This window comes from Gallus gallus, chromosome 4 (assembly GCF_016699485.2).
Source record: "Gallus gallus isolate bGalGal1 chromosome 4, bGalGal1.mat.broiler.GRCg7b, whole genome shotgun sequence".
Classification (NCBI taxonomy): domain Eukaryota; kingdom Metazoa; phylum Chordata; class Aves; order Galliformes; family Phasianidae; genus Gallus; species Gallus gallus.
In genome coordinates this window covers 28338856-28356364 of record NC_052535.1, presented here as the reverse complement: position 1 = coordinate 28356364, position 17509 = coordinate 28338856, and the positions used below count along the sequence as shown (strand labels likewise).

At 39.1% G+C, this 17509-nt stretch overlaps 1 long non-coding RNA gene across 2 annotated transcripts in view; it reads right to left on the bottom strand.

The window, feature by feature from the left end:
• LOC107051792 overlaps positions 1-17509 on the bottom strand; it is a 72770-nt gene that overhangs the window by 35022 nt on the left and 20239 nt on the right. The window contains exons 1-2 of one of the 2 annotated variants that reach the window (XR_001463686.3): positions 17128-17357; positions 7440-7568 (exon numbers count right to left, since the gene is read on the bottom strand). This is a non-coding gene — a long non-coding RNA (uncharacterized LOC107051792). Of the gene's footprint in view, positions 1-7439; positions 7569-17127; positions 17358-17509 lie in introns of those variants that run through there. The other variant, XR_005859495.1, reaches the window with a different exon arrangement.

The window sequence follows — 17509 nt, the reverse complement described above, 5'->3', positions numbered from 1 at the left end:
GTCTGACTGAAACCATCTTTGCTTGGTTTCCAGCCCAGATGTACCAGTTATGTACTGAAACAGATGAGACTTCAATGGTGAGGGAAGCCTTAAGGCTTCAAGAGAAGTCCTTCCGCACACATCTGTGCAGATATGCCAGAAAGTAATTATGTAATTAGCATGAATACACAAGCAGGCTGAACAGAAGCAGACCTTATTGAAAATAATAGAAGAAATAATAGGAAGTAGCCTGTGCCTTTCAAAAATTGTGGGCAATGCAGAAGCAAGATCTGAAAGATGAAATACCTATGAAACTTAACAATTTCTCTTAGATAACTTGCGAGAAGAATATTAGCTCATGGATCATTAGGAGAGAAGATGCTAGCTGATGTGGGAGCTCTGATAAGCCTCACTGTTCAAAAAATCCCTCCTTAAGAACTCCTCAATTTGCATGAAGCATAACGGCCATGCTGGGACAGACCGATGGTCCACTTAAGTTAATGTTGCCTTCTGCCGCAGCCAGTAGTGCATTTGTGGAGGGCAAGAAAAGATACAAGCAAGGTGAATGTGTAACAACATTTGCCCCGAAGGCTCCCCAAGCCTTGAAGAATTTGCTGCTCAGAGATCATGTCTTTACAATGTGCAGGCTGCACAAAGCTTTGGGGCAGCAGAATTGAATTAGCTCCTAAAGCCGTGCAGGATAGGGCCACAATTCTGCTTCCCTTCATCTGGTTACAGCTCATGATGCTCAGAGCATGGCAAGAAGGAACTATTCTTGTATTCTTTTTGTCCTCTTCTGCTCATGTAAAGGATGGATTTAATTTAGCCCTTAACACAGTTCCTTTTGTGGTCTGCTGGAGTTCCCAAGGGAGTTGTGCTGTTACTGAGGGCTCTTGTTGCTTTCTGTACTGGCTTGGAAAATGCCCTCGTTTCAATATAATTAATCCAATTTAAGGAAAGAAAAAAAAACAAAACAACAAACATACGTATATTTGCAACACTGTCTTCAGATCTTATTTTTGGTTGTGGTGTTCAGTACAAGCTCCTAGTTAAGGAGAACATCTGCCTGTTAACATCTCAAGACATTTCTGTGAACACAAATCTGAAGGCGTTAATACATACTTTGCAAAATGACACTGATCACAGCGTGCAAATAAATAAAATAAATCACTCATGAATAATGATTTGAGTGATGAAATACGTGTCTTTGCAAGATGGCAAAAGAACAATCTGGGGAAACTGAAAGCATGATCTCATGTTCTGTCAGCCTCATATTCTTCCTAGTGTTTTAAATAAATGTTCTGAGATGGCGTATAGTATTTCTGAGGGGGCTGCAATTCCCAAAGAGGATTTCCAGGACGTTTTTGGTGAGAAACAGTTCAAACTTCCTGCTTTTAATGTCAAGCCAAATAATTATTTAAGAAATATTTTACTGTTGTGCAGCTGTATAATGCAAAATATTCCTTGTTCTTGATGACAAAAATTAAAAAGTAACATATCAAATAATTAATAAACCGGTAATTGAATTATAGTTTGTGTATTAATAATGCTATTTTTTACTTTATTAATATTAGCTTTATCATAAAGTAACATTTTGCTGGTGTGACACTTGAAACAGAGCAGCTTAAGACTTTCAATGGGCAGCTATACTATCTGCAACATAACTCGTGCTGCCATGCAACTCAACCGAGTGCGTAAAGGTTTGTACTGTTCTTCAGTGAACTGAATCAGGACGTTAGGAACCTTAAAGAAATCAGCAAAAATGAAGATTCATAAGAGCAATTGCATTAATTTACAAATCTCTACAGCTAGCACTGGGGAGCTGCTCTGTACTTTTTGTCCTAGTTAGCCTCTAAGTATTGTGGGGAGTTGGGATGAGGATGGTCTGTATCATAGAATCATAGATGGTGTGGGCTGGAAGGGAACTTAAAATCACTTAGTTCCATCTTCCCCTGCTATGGGCAGGGCTGCCCCCCACCAGCTCAGGCTGCCCAGTGCCCCATCCAGCCTGGCCTTGAGCACCTTCAGGAAAGGGGCATCCTTGACTTCTCTGGGCAATCTGTTTCTGTGCCTCATCACCCTCTGAGTAAAGATTTTCCTCCTAACATTGAACCTGAATCACTCCTTTTATACTTTTAAAACCACTCCCCCTTATCACTATTAGACTGTGTAACTGTAGACTCTGCTGGCCACCTCTTTTTCAATGCAGTCCAGAACAGAGTTGGACCTTCCGGGCTGCAAGTGCACGCTGCTGGCTTATGTCCAGCATCTCATCCACCAGAACCCCCACGTCTTTCTCCACAGGGCTGCTGTCAATAAGTTCTTCTCTCAGTTCTCATCAACAGATGTCAGTGACAATGCGGAGTTAGTAGTGATCTCGTTTCTCTCTCACTTTCAGACACATCAAAACTGTAAGCCCTCAACTGAGTAAATCTCAAGTAATCTCTTGGGACACCACGTTTGGAAAAAGCAATTGTGTTCAAGATCATGCTTACTTTTTGAGTGGAGAAAAGTGCCTACTCTTTCTACAGAAAATCCACATTGTCATAGCTTTTTTTATATCTATAACAGTGAGTTTCTAAGAGCAAGTGCCAGTAGGGACCATGTGAGACTATGTCTTGCATTCTGCTTTTAAAATTGAGATCTTCTGCAAAATGTTGTGTTACTGTGATTATCCATGTTGCTCTTCATCATGAGACAAGTAATGCTACTTTGCATGATGCTAAGCTCTGAAATTGGAAATTGAAGTCAGGACGGAGTCTAAGTGTTGACTTATTATGCAAGTATTTCGCTGTGCTGCTTGATGCCTGCTTTGCCCAGTAACCTTGTGTTTGTGAGACAGTGAACAATTTTGCTCAGAAATGACAATTATTTTTCGGCTCCTTATGTAAAAGGCGTTGCAATGAGTTAGTGCTTCAGAGCTCATCTCGTACCTCAGAGCAGCTCCAGAAGGAAGGAGCTGTCAGTGGGGAGAGTTTATCAGAAATCCTTCCTGTCCCTTAAGCCTGTTTTTAGGATTCTTACCTCAAAGTGACTGTTAATCTCTGAGTAAATAGCAAAGTTCACCACTTTTCTTGTGTGTTTGGGAAGCAGATATACAAGCATGGACGATTATTCCAGAGCACTTTTTTGCACAGGTAGTAGCTATTATGTTGCTTATTCATGAGATCAGTGCAAATTTTCCAACAAAGTGAATTTTCTTTTGAGAAATCTTCTTGATATATTAAATATACTAATTTCCAGAGGAAAAATTATGAAAGAAAAAATCATACACAGAAAACTTGAAGTTTGAGGCTTGACCTGTGGGCTGACACAGCTTGTTCTGGTCCCTTTAAACTGGGTTTCTGAGATGGGTGAGGTCTCTAAACTGCAGAGCAGAGGGGGGGAGTGGAACTAATTAGGCTGCTTGCTTGTTGTTTTCTCTTAAGCTGTGTAATTACCATTTTAGGTTACCAACTTATGCCATATGCTGTTGTTTACAGTTGTGGAAAATAGCATGTTTTATTCCAAGCGAGTTCTTTAAAACTAGAACAACTGAATATTAATATGGTGAGTATGTATTCTAAAGGAACTCATACTTACAGAAACTCAAGAAGCAGTTTTTAAATGATACTGCAGTCAGTATTTCTAAATAGGTTTAACTTTAAGACTATGGAGGTGAGAGAAAATATAAGGCTTTATTAAAAATTATCGTATTAAAACAGCTGTCTTAATGGATCTGACCTATAAACAGCAGAAGCAGGTTAGGACTTCAGCTGGACTACATAAAGTACTGCTATCTTTCCTAGCTCTGATGGCCAGCAACATTATAAAGGAGAACAAAAGTCTGTGTTTGGTCACTGCTGTTTGATTTGCAAGAGGAGTCCATTGCACTGCTGGAGAAGCTCCGCAATACCAAAAATCAGGAATGAAGCCTATGCTGTGCAGCCCATTTGCCAGTCCAGGCTAAGTGCTGTAGAGAAAGAGGAAAAATATTAAATATTTGTGTACACATATTTAATGGTATGTACACAAGGGTGCAATATTTTAAGAGTTAGTTCTTGGTCAAGTGTGCCCATTTTGTGGCCTTAAATGTGCCAAGGCACTCCAGAGTGGGTGGAAATGTTGGTCAGATTTGTTTCATCCTTCCTATGAGCTAATTCAAGTTGGGTTTCTCACTCCTTTTTCTCACTTTTGAATCTTTCCAGCAGTGCACTGCAATATTCTTCAAGCTATAACTTGAAACTGGAAAAAAAAGAAGTGCCACTGTCCTGCTGTTTAGGAAATTAACTTGGATTCATTGTTGTACTAAGGTGGTTGCATGTCTACAGAGGAGATTAGGTTTTTGTCTGCTGGGCTCCCAGTGATGGGAATAGAACTGTCAGTTTTTGACACGTTATTTGATTAAGTAACCAAGAGCTCATAAACATGTCTTAAAGGGAAACTCTTAAGGAACATCTATGAGAGATTAAATAGGGCATAATTTTGCTTTTCTTTTTTTTTTTACTTTTTCCTTTAAATCTTTTGCATTCTTTTATCCCTCTTTATGAGGCTGTAAATTATAATGACTCTTGTTGACATTAAGGAAGCCAGAGAGCTAATGTTTCTGTAACAGTATGGTTTTCTTCAATTTTCGATCCAGATATGAACATCATCATTCCCCTCTCAGCAAAACAAACAACAACAACAACAAAAAGCCCGCCAGTAAACTGAGTAGGTTAGGTTTGAGTTTCCTCTTTGATGCAGCCCTTCATTTTGAGAAAACTCCCTAGGACTTTAGGCTTGTCTGGAAGAGGAAAGGTACCCCCAGTTAAGGACTAGGTTGGAAATTGTGGATCTCTGTTTCATTTCCCTGAACTACAGTAGAGTAAAATTTGTTAAAGGGACTGACTATGTGAGTTGAGAAGGCCTCAGGGACAGCATGAAATTTAGTTCCTTGGAGGAGAAAACAAAAAACCTTACCTATCTAATAAAGCCATCACTGTTCAGGAAGTCACATTAATATATACTTAAATTTAAGTTTATGAGTCTAACCATGTGCAAAATAGCATTCTTGGAGAGGAAAGGTCCTCTAAACAGAAGCCTTAATTAACACGTTGCAATCCTGAGGTAAAAACTACTATAGAAACAGAAATCAGTGGCAATAGTACCAGCCTCAATACATTTAAATCCTCTTATTTTCTTTGATTGGAACTTAAGCATAGAAATGTAGTCTTTTAAATCCATATATATAATACACACACATATATATGACCAAATATAAATACAGAGCAGCTCCTTAATTGGTATTATGTTTCATGAAACATATGTTCTAAATAACAAAATAATTGCAGATGTGTTGCCAGACTATATGAAAATTCAAATAACTTCCCCCCAAGGAGCAACCAAAATAGCTGTGCACATACTTTTACTTGTATATTTTAAAAGCTGTAAGAGCAGAGCTGCGATCCCAAATGTCATACTATTTTTAAGTCCTTTACAGTGCTCAGGGGACAGAAAAATACCTTGTATGTGTATTTCAATGAGCATTTAAATCTTAACTCTTGCTTGACTTGGCAAATTAATAACAGTGGAAGTATATAACTTACTTTACATGTGTTATCAGTTTCCTTTTTCCTTATGAGAAGTTTTTAATTGGCTCTCCCTTTTGTATGGTCTTAAATTCCTTGTTTAAGTAAACAAGTATGTTTTAAATATGTGATTCACATGATCAAATAGAAACTTGGCATTTGGGTTTTGGTGATGATTTTTCTGGACTTACATCAATAAGAAAGACCTGGCTTTGGTCCTACTAACATAAAAAACTCTGATAAGGTAAACATGGAGAAGTAAAGGCTGCAGTAGTAGTTAAATGCAACATTATCATAGAGCTTTACTGTCAGGATCTCCACGTACTTTGAGGAAGGAGCATGGAAAACACTGGCTCATCTCAGTAAACTTGGCCAAATATGCTTCAAGATTTTGTAAAAATCTTGATAAAGGAAACAACCCTGCCCCCCATCTCTCAAAGATCATAATTCTCTCACTGTCCTCTTACATCATTTCCTGCTTATTAACCTGTGTCTAGAAAGGGGCTTTTTTCTTCTTTTTGGACACATCATGACTGCAAGTAGTGCCTTTACTCAGCAAGAGCTGTGCCTGGGAGCAACAAAGTACAGCTGTAACTCATTTTTGGTAGAACCTCTTAAATATGATGTGATATGTGACAGCTGTGGAACTGAAACATTTTGAAATTGGAGAACAGTCATTAGCACTGATATTATTGCATTCATGCTCTTGAGTAGAGGCTCTATTTTCCTTTTCAGTAGTTAGAAAATATCACACTGATCTGTATGCTTGGTTTCCATGACTAGCATAACAAAACTGTTCTGTATCTATGTAATTGTAATATTTTCTTCTTCTACTTGTTTCTTATCTTTAGCATCTGACATTTTTAAATTTGATAGTTTTTTTTTCTTTTTTTTTTCTGTCTGTTGGGCCTGGCACATTACAAGCTGATTTGGGGTCATGTGTCAGACTACCATCGGTGTGATTGTGTTGTTGTTCCCTCCTCCTTGACCACTGCAGTCAATGTATCCTTTCTGTTTTATATTCCCTTCTCCTCATATGTGTCTTGCTGTTCATAATGCTCTGGCATGGATATCATGGTACAAATGAGTTAAAACCATTCTTTGGCATGTTATCAACTTCAGTCTTAGGTGATAATGTAGGTTAGACCTGTGGGGTAGCCAAGCCCCACACAACAGCTCACTCACACCCTCCCATCAGGATGAGGGAGAGAATGGGAAAGGTGAAAGTGAGAAGAGTCATGGGTTGAGGTAAAGGCAATTTAGCAGGTGAGACAAAAACTGTGAGTGCAAGTAAAGCAAAATAAGGAGTTTATTCACCACTTCTCATTGGCAAGTGAGGGGAATTTCCAGGAAAGCAGGGCTGCTTCTTTGTGTTATGGTTACTTGGAAATGCAGATACTGTAACCAAGAATGTCCCCTTCTCACATTCTTCCTTCTTTACCCCTTCTTTTTCTCTTGACAACATCACATGGTATGAGATACCCATTTGGTTGCTTGGGGTCTTGTGTCCTTGCTGTGTCCCCTCCCAACTTGTGCACCACAGCCTAGGGCAGCATGAGAAGAAGCCTTGCAACATTCATCAATAGCTAGAATATTAGTGTTTTTTTTCAATATTTTTTTTGGTCACTAATCTGAAACACAGCAACATATGAGCTACTGTAAAGAAAATGAACTACATCCCAGCAAAATCAGTACAGATGATTAACCCTGGGATTACTTGCCATAGTTGACTAGGGAAGATGCCTCACTCAGTGCCTGAAGTAAATTGCAATGTGGAGTATTCATATATAACTCCAGTGGTATTGCAGCTTCTTCTTCCTTTTTTTTTTTTTCTATGTATCATTTTAGAAGTTGATTATTAGGTTCTGACTGATGCACCTTTCTCTTCCTCATAGTCAAGGATGTACTTACCTAGTTGAAAGTTCTTACTGTCTTCTCTGTAAAACCGCTCTTAGTAACTGCCATAGAAGATGCCCTCTTTTTTCCTCTACCTCACAAGCTTTGTTTCAAGGTTATAATCTTGCAAAGGGAGTCAGAAGTCTGAAGAAAAGAAAGCACAAGACTCATTCACTGTGATTATATTATTTACAAATCTGTAAGACTTTTTTTTTTTTTTTACACTCCTCATTTTCATTATCTGAACAGCTTATTCTTTGCTGAATGGGCTACATTTTAGCACATCTAAAAATAATTTGCTGAATTTATAGTTCAGAAAGATGAGTACTTATTTCAAGGTAATCTTTCATGGAAGCACTTACGTATCTCAATATATGACTCAGAATGGGGTTCAAACAAATTCGCATAAACAAGATTTATTTTCCCACGTAACTGTAATAAAGTTGTGCCTTGAACTGTAAAGTCTGTAAGTCATACACAAAGAAAAGGGATACATATTCATCCTTAATATTAAATCCTTGTTTTTATTCAGTTAGTGTAAGAGACTTCTCATTTATTTCTAAAATGATGTATTTTTTTCAATTTTAGAGTAGATTGTTTTTCCCCGGTAAAGAGAAATGTCTTGTTTAATTCATTTCCCCTTAAATTTGTGAGATTTCATATATTATCCAGGTATCTTCCAGTATTCTCCTTAACCTGAGAGCAATTTACACAGCTGAATAGAGCATTCAAGGATAGGTAAAGTGACTTTTATTTGGCCTTGTGTAGTCACTATGGTAAAAATGACATTTTCACTGTGTTGAAGGGTTTGAACTTACACAATACCATTAGACCTTATTCATAAAAAGTAATACCGAAGAAGAAAATTGTGAAGTCATATTGCTTCTCTTTTTCAATTGCTTCATCTTTTGAATTGTAATTTTGAGCATTTTTAGCAATTCTTTTGTTTAAACTTGATTTTGATCTTACTCTGTCTTTATGGCCTCCAGGATATGTATTTGCCATGTTTTTACTGCTGAAGATGAAGCGCCTGTTGGTTTCCAATTGACCTTCAGAGCAATGTGTAAACCCTGCTCTAGGCTGATATGTTTGACTCTAAGAATGCTACTTCCTGTTCATTGTATGCATTTTAGATGAAAATGCATTAAATCACAGACAAGCATTCTAAATTCCAGAAATGTCTACATCTTTTGTGACAAACGTGCCTAAATACCAAGGTACTTAATACTGGAGAGGGAAAAGATCTGAACTGTCAGCTGGTGAGTGTTAAATGTCCTTTCATTTCATTAGGCAACAAAAGAACTTGTGGATTGACTTAGATGGGAATTCATATGGGTAAAAATGAGAGCTTCTTTCATTCTCTTTGCAGTAGTACTTTGAAAGAGAATATCCTCTGGTCACAGGTTTTTCTTTCACAGAGGTACGCCATGCTTTCTGAGCTTGCATTCATTCTTTGACTGCTGTGAGATTTTAAATCCATTTGTACCCCAACACAAGAAAATGTTTTGATTCTATTCATGAAAGCCTGTCAACAATGAAGTATCAACAGAGTTGTTTATTCTTTCAATTATAGATTTCTTTTTTTTTTTGCCTCGGTATCAGTACTCATCCACTTTAAAATGTAAAGCTGCTTATTGTGCAAGTCATGGAATTCTTTAGGATTTAAAAAAAGGAAACATGTCAAATAACAGAGCAACACTTCCCAAGTGCTTATCTGGCAGACTATAGAACCCTGATATTTCACTTGAATCAACTGTTTAAATGAACATTTTAATGACAGTCTTTATTTGTGTAAGATTTGCTTATGTAGCAGCTAGAGTATTTATACAAAGAATAGCAGCTTGATGAAACAGAGTTAAGAAATGCATGCAAGCAAAATTAGATCTATGCCAAACCATCTTCTTTCACATTTTTTACAGTAGAAGATGAGCTCTTTTTCCATAAATGGGGAAGTCTGCATTGCTGGCCTGCAGTCTGCTGTCCCGTGGCCTGGACAGGTATACCCTTCTTTGGGTAAGGAACTGGCTAGAGGGCCATTCCCAGTGGGTAATAGTTAATGGAGTTAAGTCCAGCTGGTGACCCTTTTCAAGTGGTGTCCCCCAGGGGTCGGTACTGGGGACCATCTTTATTGATGACCTAGATGAAGGGATTGAGTGTACCCTCAGTAAGTTTGCAGATGACACCAAGCTGGGAGGTGGTGTCGATCGGCCTGAGGGTCGGGAGGGCCATCAGAGGGATCTGGATAAGCTGGATCACTGGGCTGTGGTGAATGGGATGAGGTTCAACAAAGATAAGTGCTGGGTCCTGCACTTTAGCCACAATAACCCCATGCAGCGCTACAGCCTTGGGCTGAGTGGCTGGAGGACTGTGAAGAGGAAAGGGACCTGGGGGTGTTGGTTGATGCTCAGCTGAACATGAGCCAGCAGTGTGCCCAGGTGTCCAAGAGGGCCAATGGCATCGTGGCCTGCATTAGAAATAGTGTGGTCAGCAGAAGCAGGGAGGTAATCATCCCCCTGTAGTCAGCACTGGTGAGGCTGCACCTTGAGTGTTGTGTTCAGTTTTGGGCCCCTCACTACAAGAAAGACATTGAAGCCCTGGAATATGTCCAGAGAAGGGCAACAAAACTGGTGAGGGGTCTGGAGCACAGGTCTTATGAGGAGCAGCTGAGGGAGCTGGCATTGTTCTGTCTGGAGAAGAGGAGGCTCAGAGGAGACTTCATTGCACTCTACCACTTCCTGAAGGGAGTTGTGATGAGGAGGGGTTTGGCCTCTTCTCCCAGGCAACAAACAGGACCTGAGGAAATGGCCACAAGTTGTACCAGAGGAGGTTGAGGTTAGACATAAGGAAAAACTTTTTCTCTCAGAGAGTGGTCAGGCACTGGAATGGCCTGCCCAGGGAGGTGGTGGAGTTGCTGTCCCTGGCAATGTTAAAGAGGCATCTGGATGAGGAGCTACGAGGTATGGTTTAGTGGCTTGGGATAGCAGGGGTAATAGGGAGGACGGTTGGACTAGATGATCTTGTAGGTCCTTTCCAACCTTGTGATTCTATGATTCTATGATTCTTAATAATGAAGAAGGTAAATGGGAGTGCCTCTGTATTTTAGTAAGATCAATTGGTCCAGGAAAAATCTGAAGCCTTCTTCCTGTTTATCTTCTCTGATTGTGTGAAAAGAATCTACTTTTCTCTGGCATGTAGCTTCGTATTTGCAGGAAAAAAATAAGATGTAAGATATATGCATCTACTAGTAGGTCTAAGATACAAATATATATATATATATTTCTACTTACTAAGGAGTATTAGATTATTAAAAAGTATTGCTGAAGAGTCCTGTTACAGCTCTTTCACGGTCAAAACTTATCTTATTACCAAGGGATAGGGTTTGTTATCTACAGATTTACATGCTTATGTCTGATGGCCACTGTAATAATTAGGATGATGTGTGTAGTCCATTTTAGTGCTTGCTTATCTCTGCAGAGTATATGTTGAGATCTTAGGGAAATATCTCAGGTGTAAAACTTTGCAGTGTAGGTATCTATTCCCAAGCTCACAAATCCTAATGTGGGTCTCAATAATGGGAAGAAATATTTGGTTATTTTCTCTGTAATTTAGACTAAAAATTACCTTTGGACATAATTTTCGATTATACTTCTATATAGCTTATGTGTTTTTAGGAATTTCATCCTTGTTAGACGTATCGTGTGCAATAGTACAAGTTTCTTGAAAACTGTCATTTTGAGAGTAGAAGGGGAAATCTGGCATAGAGTGAATACTCTATAAAATCTTGCACCTCTATATCACATCTATATCATCTATATCTTCTGAACTGTTCAGTTCATGGAGCCATTTACATTCCTCTTTGAAAGACATCAGTGGGGTCTTTATACACTTACTAAGGGTGAGAGTATACATAAAATACTTTTTTTCAGCTCAGTATACCTTGATCTCTGAAAAATCTCAAGAGACATATGGCTATATCTTGGTTATCATGTGGTCCTCTCTTTAGTATGATGTAGTGAAAAAAGGAAAAGTTGAAAGTGCAGTATAGAATGGTGCACTGTTTTCTCAGAAAGAGAATAGGTCAATATACAACCCCCTAGGGGAATATGTTCTAAAAACATTTTTAAGTATTCTTGTGTTTACCTTACATTAGTAGTCTGTTAAATACATTTGTCTCTAAAAATGCTTGTGTAATTGCTTGATTGGTTATGCAAAATAGCTATAGAAATGATAGCATGTGATCTATTCCTAATTTTAGACTGTTGAATATGAGTTGTCTGCAATGAAGTGCTTAGAAACGCATTTACAGACCAAGAATTATATACTAGCATCTTTTCTGCAATGATTATTAATACAAAATAAATTAATTGAAGAGTGTAGTGTATTCATGGGCAACTGAAGAATTAAACTGAGTAAATTGCTTTCCCTAATCTATTTCCCTATTCTAGCTATAAACACAAAATTAAAATCATCCTTTAAAAAATAGAAATAGACCTTTAAATTAAATGTAAGTGTGTAATCAGGAAGAGAATACATGCCACACAGCAATATGGGATCAATGCTAATCACAAGGGTTCCTCCGAAAGTAATGCTTTTTATTTTATTCTGTTGGTCCATGATGTCAGAAGCAGATGATGGTGATATGGCAGCAGAGGTTAGAACTTCCTGCCAGTATTCCATTACATTTCATTGCCGTGTGACAGATGGCATCAGAGGGGCAGTCTGACTAAATGGTGTCTGACATGGAAGTGTGCATGAAGCAAATGTGTGGAACTGAATTCCTCCATGCAGGAAAAATGGCACCCATTGGCATTCACTGATGCTTGCTGAACGTTTATGAAGATCAAACAATAGGTATTAGCACAGTGAGTGGGTGGTGAATTTCAGCAGTGGGGACAGCAATGTGAAAGACAAGCCATGTTCCAAATTGCCATGCACAGCTGTCACACTACAAAACGAAGAGCCCTTGCTCATGGCTGATGAAAATGCATAGCTAATGGTGGTGACTGTGTTGACAAATAGTGTTTTGTAGCTGAGAATTTTCTCTGTCAAACAGTGCTATTGTGCTCTTTTATCTGTTGTAATTTCCATGGAAATAAATAGGAGGCATTACTTTTCGAGCAGTCTGCATCATACAGTGTAGTCCATGGATCTGGACTCATGCTATTAGCTCACGTCTTTTTGCACATACAGTTCTGCTAGGTGAAGATATTTCTGCATTAGCTACTTCTTTTTACCCCTTTTTTTCTGTACCCTTGAGGCCTTTTTTTGCAGGTGCCTCACAACCATTTTCTTTTGAAGGAACAGGATGAAGCAAGCTAATGAGTTAACCATTGTGGCTAGCAGATCCATCCTTGACTGATGTGTAGCGACATGGAATTGAAGGTGCTTCAGGGGGTCACGGTTTTATCTGTACCATCCAGAACATGATGCACATGCCATCCCTGGCACAGCTCTAGTACCTGAGGTAATACATCTGGGTCTGTATAGGACTAGCTTGAGATTGTGACTCATTTTGTGACACATCTGATTGACCGTGTATGCAATGCTACACTCAAGTAGCACTCTTCTGCACCCCAGGTGAGTTCTCAGAAGTACACTGTGCTATATTACAGTAATATCACTCCTCAGCACTAATTTACTGAGGAACAGTGTGGGAATTGCTACGTGGTACTGTATTGCACCATATGGACATACAAGTTAATTTGTAAAAAAGAATTAGAAGCAGTCAAAGCACGGAAATGTGCAGTGCTTCTTTAGCCCAAGCACACTTTTCTATGCAGCTCTCAAATGATAGGATGTAGAAACATGTTGTAAGCAGACAGAGCTTGTATCTACTGAGTAAGAAAAATATAGTTTTATTGTTGTGGAGTCATAGTAGGGTTCAGAGAGCTGCTCTGCTCTGGGGATTATGCTATAAAACAGTGAACAAATACCAGCCTACACTCAGGGGCTTAATTGTTTGCTATTCACAATTTGTTTCTAAAGTATTATTAACATGACCTGTCATTATTTGATTTATGCTTATTTTATAGAACAAACAACACATGCATTTGTACTAGTATGAATTGCTGCTACAAATATGCCTGTGATGGCCAGAATCTTTTGTTATAAATTGCAATTTGGTTGAAAATGAATTGGGGAATGAGCTTTCATGGGATCCTGTTCATCTGGTTTGTAAGCCTACTGAGGAAATACATCACTGGCATTCCAGTTTAGTTTCACAACCAGATCAGTTACGAAAATGTAGCTGTGTTGTGGAAGCTGCTTTGACTCAAGGCCACGTTCTTATTCTCCCACACTAGAAAGTCTGATACAGATGTCTGAAATAAATAAGGGATTTCTAGTTTCAGGGGGCAGTTATGCCCAAAGATTCTTCATCTTCAAATTCATTTTCATGATGACTGTGTTCAGCCATCAAAATTTTTCAACACCAGGTTTTTTTGAGAATGTACTTTTGTGTGAGAACTAACATCCAAGGCTTTCTTAGACATATACTTGTATTTCTGGAAAAAAAAATATTTCCCGTGATCTAATTGTAAGGAAACGCTCATGTAAGGCTTGAATGGAGGCATGTTTTTACAGTTTTTCTTAACCTTGAAATGCAATCTGCCATACCTCTGCTACTATGACAATATTTTTATTAAAGGAAAATCTTAGCTTTTAAGATATATCTAGGAAACTCAAGAGTTTGGAGGAAGGTGTAATTTTTCCACCTTGGTTTGTGAGACATCAGCTGTAAATAGATAACACTGCTCCCTTTTAGTAATTACTCTTTTTTTTCTGTATAACAAGCAACATACAGATTTGCAGCTTGTCTTTTTTAGAGAAAAGTGAGACATGGCTTCTTTGTAGCTCCCATATTATTGGATAGAGTCAGACAGTTGGGATGTAGGGAATCTACCATGTGACTTTCATAGTGATATTTTAGTGTCCTCTGCTCAGACTTTGAACAACAACCTAATAAATCTCAGTGGTACCTGGATAGAACAAAGTAGCCTCAAAAGAAAATTCACCAGATAGAAGTGAAACATAATAAATACATGTTGGCTAAGACTAAAGCTGAGTTAAGTCTTTTCACTGAAATGATCACCTTGTCCAAGCCGTTTCTAGTAATAAAAACAATAGATTTTTGTCAAAAACAGAGTGCAGTGAACAAAGCAGTATATTCTAAAAGTAATCAGTATACTTTCTCTCTGCCAAAAATATGTTTAAATCCTTTGAAAATAAGAAGTGGGCATCAAAGGATATTCCCTGGTGGCTCTGGTAGTGACTGACCTCTTCATAAACATTGTGAATTGGAAAAAATTGAAAGCTGAATCCACAGGACTACTGTGTCTGGAAAAGGAAAAAAAAAAGAAAAAAAAAAGAAAAAAAAAAGGGTAGAACAATGGATGTTCATAAAAGTTAAAAGATGGTTTTGTTTTCTAGATTCAGTTTGAGCTTAAAAGAAGCTTGTGAGCTTCAAAATCCTGTACAGATTTGACAGCTCAGAGCACAGTAAGCTAAATTTGTTGTAAAAATTATTTCTTTTGGCAGTAACACTGATGCATGAATATTAATGATTCAACTTAGCATACATTTGAATTCTGTGGATGTCATCCACAGAAGCTCTGTAGAGGCTCTTCTCTCCCACCATCCATGAAACATGACTCTGATTCAAGGGAGGAAAAACGTAACAAAGCCTCTTTTACTTGTCTATGAATCACTTGATTCCCTGTTGCCTTTCAGCTATATAATGTTCCTCCTAACTTGTTGGGAGCTGAGACCTGTTTCCATGTGAGCCTCATAGCTGACATTTGCAGTCAGTAGGCTTGATACATCCTGCCACTGCATCATGAATGGACTTGAGAAAAACTCCTGAGTGCTGAACACCCGCTTTCTCTGCATTCATGCTGGAGGAAGTTCTGCTGCTAACATATGCAAGGGCCATGGTGTCAACATCTTCTTTGTCTTCTTTTATCTTTGAGAGCCAGGAATAAAATCAAGGTTCTGGTTATGCTCCAAACCATATCATAATTTTGGAGCTTCTCAAGGACAAGCAGTAAATAGAATGAGTACAGAGCATATGTGAAGTAGATAAGTTGTCAAATAGACATGCTTATTTGTCAACTAATTGTAGTATTGTCAACCATGGAATAGCCTCTGACAATAGTAATGCAGGAGCTCCACATGGTCAGGATCCTGGACAGATCCTCAGGAGCAGCTGCTATTTAAAAGAAACAAATTTGCTGTCAGAATAACGTGGAGGAGGGATGACAGCTGGCAGCTCTACAAGGCAAGTTGGATGCTGAGGATCGCAGGTGGCAGCGACTGCACCAATGCTAACACTACCAGGATCAGGCCTGGAGACTGTGACTGGGATCAGCCTCAGCCCAGTGATCAGTCAGCAACTCCACAGTGGTGAGGCAGGTTCCAGATCAAGCTGGAAAGAGATGTCTGCAGGAATTTCGGGGTAGAGGATGTACAAGACATACTGCAGGCACAGCTGATGTAGCTCAGATATGGGTGGAGGATGAGCCCTTTAGTATAAGAGTTGATCCCAAGGGGGGAGGAGGGAAGATCCCACCGAGGCTCCTTCCAGCTGCAGAAAGGTCCACGACAGCCCTTAGCAGTGGGCCAGTGTTGAGCATATAAGGAGGTAAACACCTACACACAATGGGTGCTGGCTTTGTAATGGCTAAGGCCTTTGAATCATAGAATCACAAGGTTGGGAAGGACCTACAAGATCATCTAGTTCAACTGTCCTCCCATTACCCTTGCTACCACAAGCTGCTAAACCATATCTCATAGCTCCTCATCCAGATGCTATTTCTAATGCAGGCCAGGATGCCATTGGGCCTCTTGGCCACCTGGGCACACTGCTGGCTCATGTTCAGCTGAGCGTCAACCGACACCCCCAGTTCCCTTTCCTCTTCAGAGTCATCCAGCCACTCATTCCCAAGCCTGTAGCACTGCATGGGGTTATTGTGGCCAAAGTGCAGGACCCAGCGAAAATATGTTATGCCAATTAAGCTGTAAGCCTAAAAAATAACATTGCAGATTGTACCAACTTATGGGCTCTGAAGGCACTCTTTTCCCCTGCTTCCACTATGGCAGTGGTTCTACAGTCAGTTCTACAGTGGTGTGTCTCTCTCTCTCTACATATATAAACATACACATATGGGATGCACTAAACAGTCTACTTGTTTGGATACATATTTATATTGTTTGTGGCAGTATGTTAAAATGTTTCACTAAATCTCAACGCTGAATATCAAGCCATATGTTTTCTGGATTTTTACTGTTGTAGTTCTGCCAAGTGTGAGGAGTGCTCCACAAAAAATAATCATAGTGAGAATGAAATGACATTGCCTAGGTGCATGGTGATGATGTAGGAAAAAGTAATGGAAAAAAAAATTCTAATAGTACAGTGCAGGTTCATAGCAACAGCTATTATATATCATAACTGCTGCTTTCACTGTTTAGACAGTTTCTGTTCCAAACTTATTATCTTGAAATGTCAGCCCATCTTTGTCTGATCTTAATCAGTATGCAGTAGTGAGTCACACACATTTGTTGCGTTTGTAGGTATGCATTAAGTATGGTTACTAATGAATATATTATAGGAAATACAAGCTTTAATGTGTGGATAGACAGAACTTCGATGTTGGAGCATTTCCGTGATTAGGAAAAGAGTCATTGTTTATCATAATGAGCTACCAACCTGCTAAAGACTTGGGCAGTGCTGGGAACAGTCATTAACAGTCTGTTTGAGCAGGGAGACATTTTGGAGGAGGCCCAGGAAATACGTGTGCATCCGAAGCAAGCAATAGTGCACCGCTCCTTGAGGAAAGGAAGTTTGCAGCCCTCTCTGAACAGCCCTGTGTTGGAAAGAAAGCTGGAAAGCATCTGGCATTTGCACCTGAGGATTCTCAAAGGGGGATATGGTCAATAAAAGACAAAAGGTCTGTCTAGCCTTGAACCTCTCTCTGAACGTTTTATGATAAAGCTGAGAATTGTCTGCCAGCTTGTTAGAGATAATTGATGAGCAAAGTAGACGGAGTTGACTTTTTCTTTTTTTTAACCTTCTCTGAAAACTCAGGAGG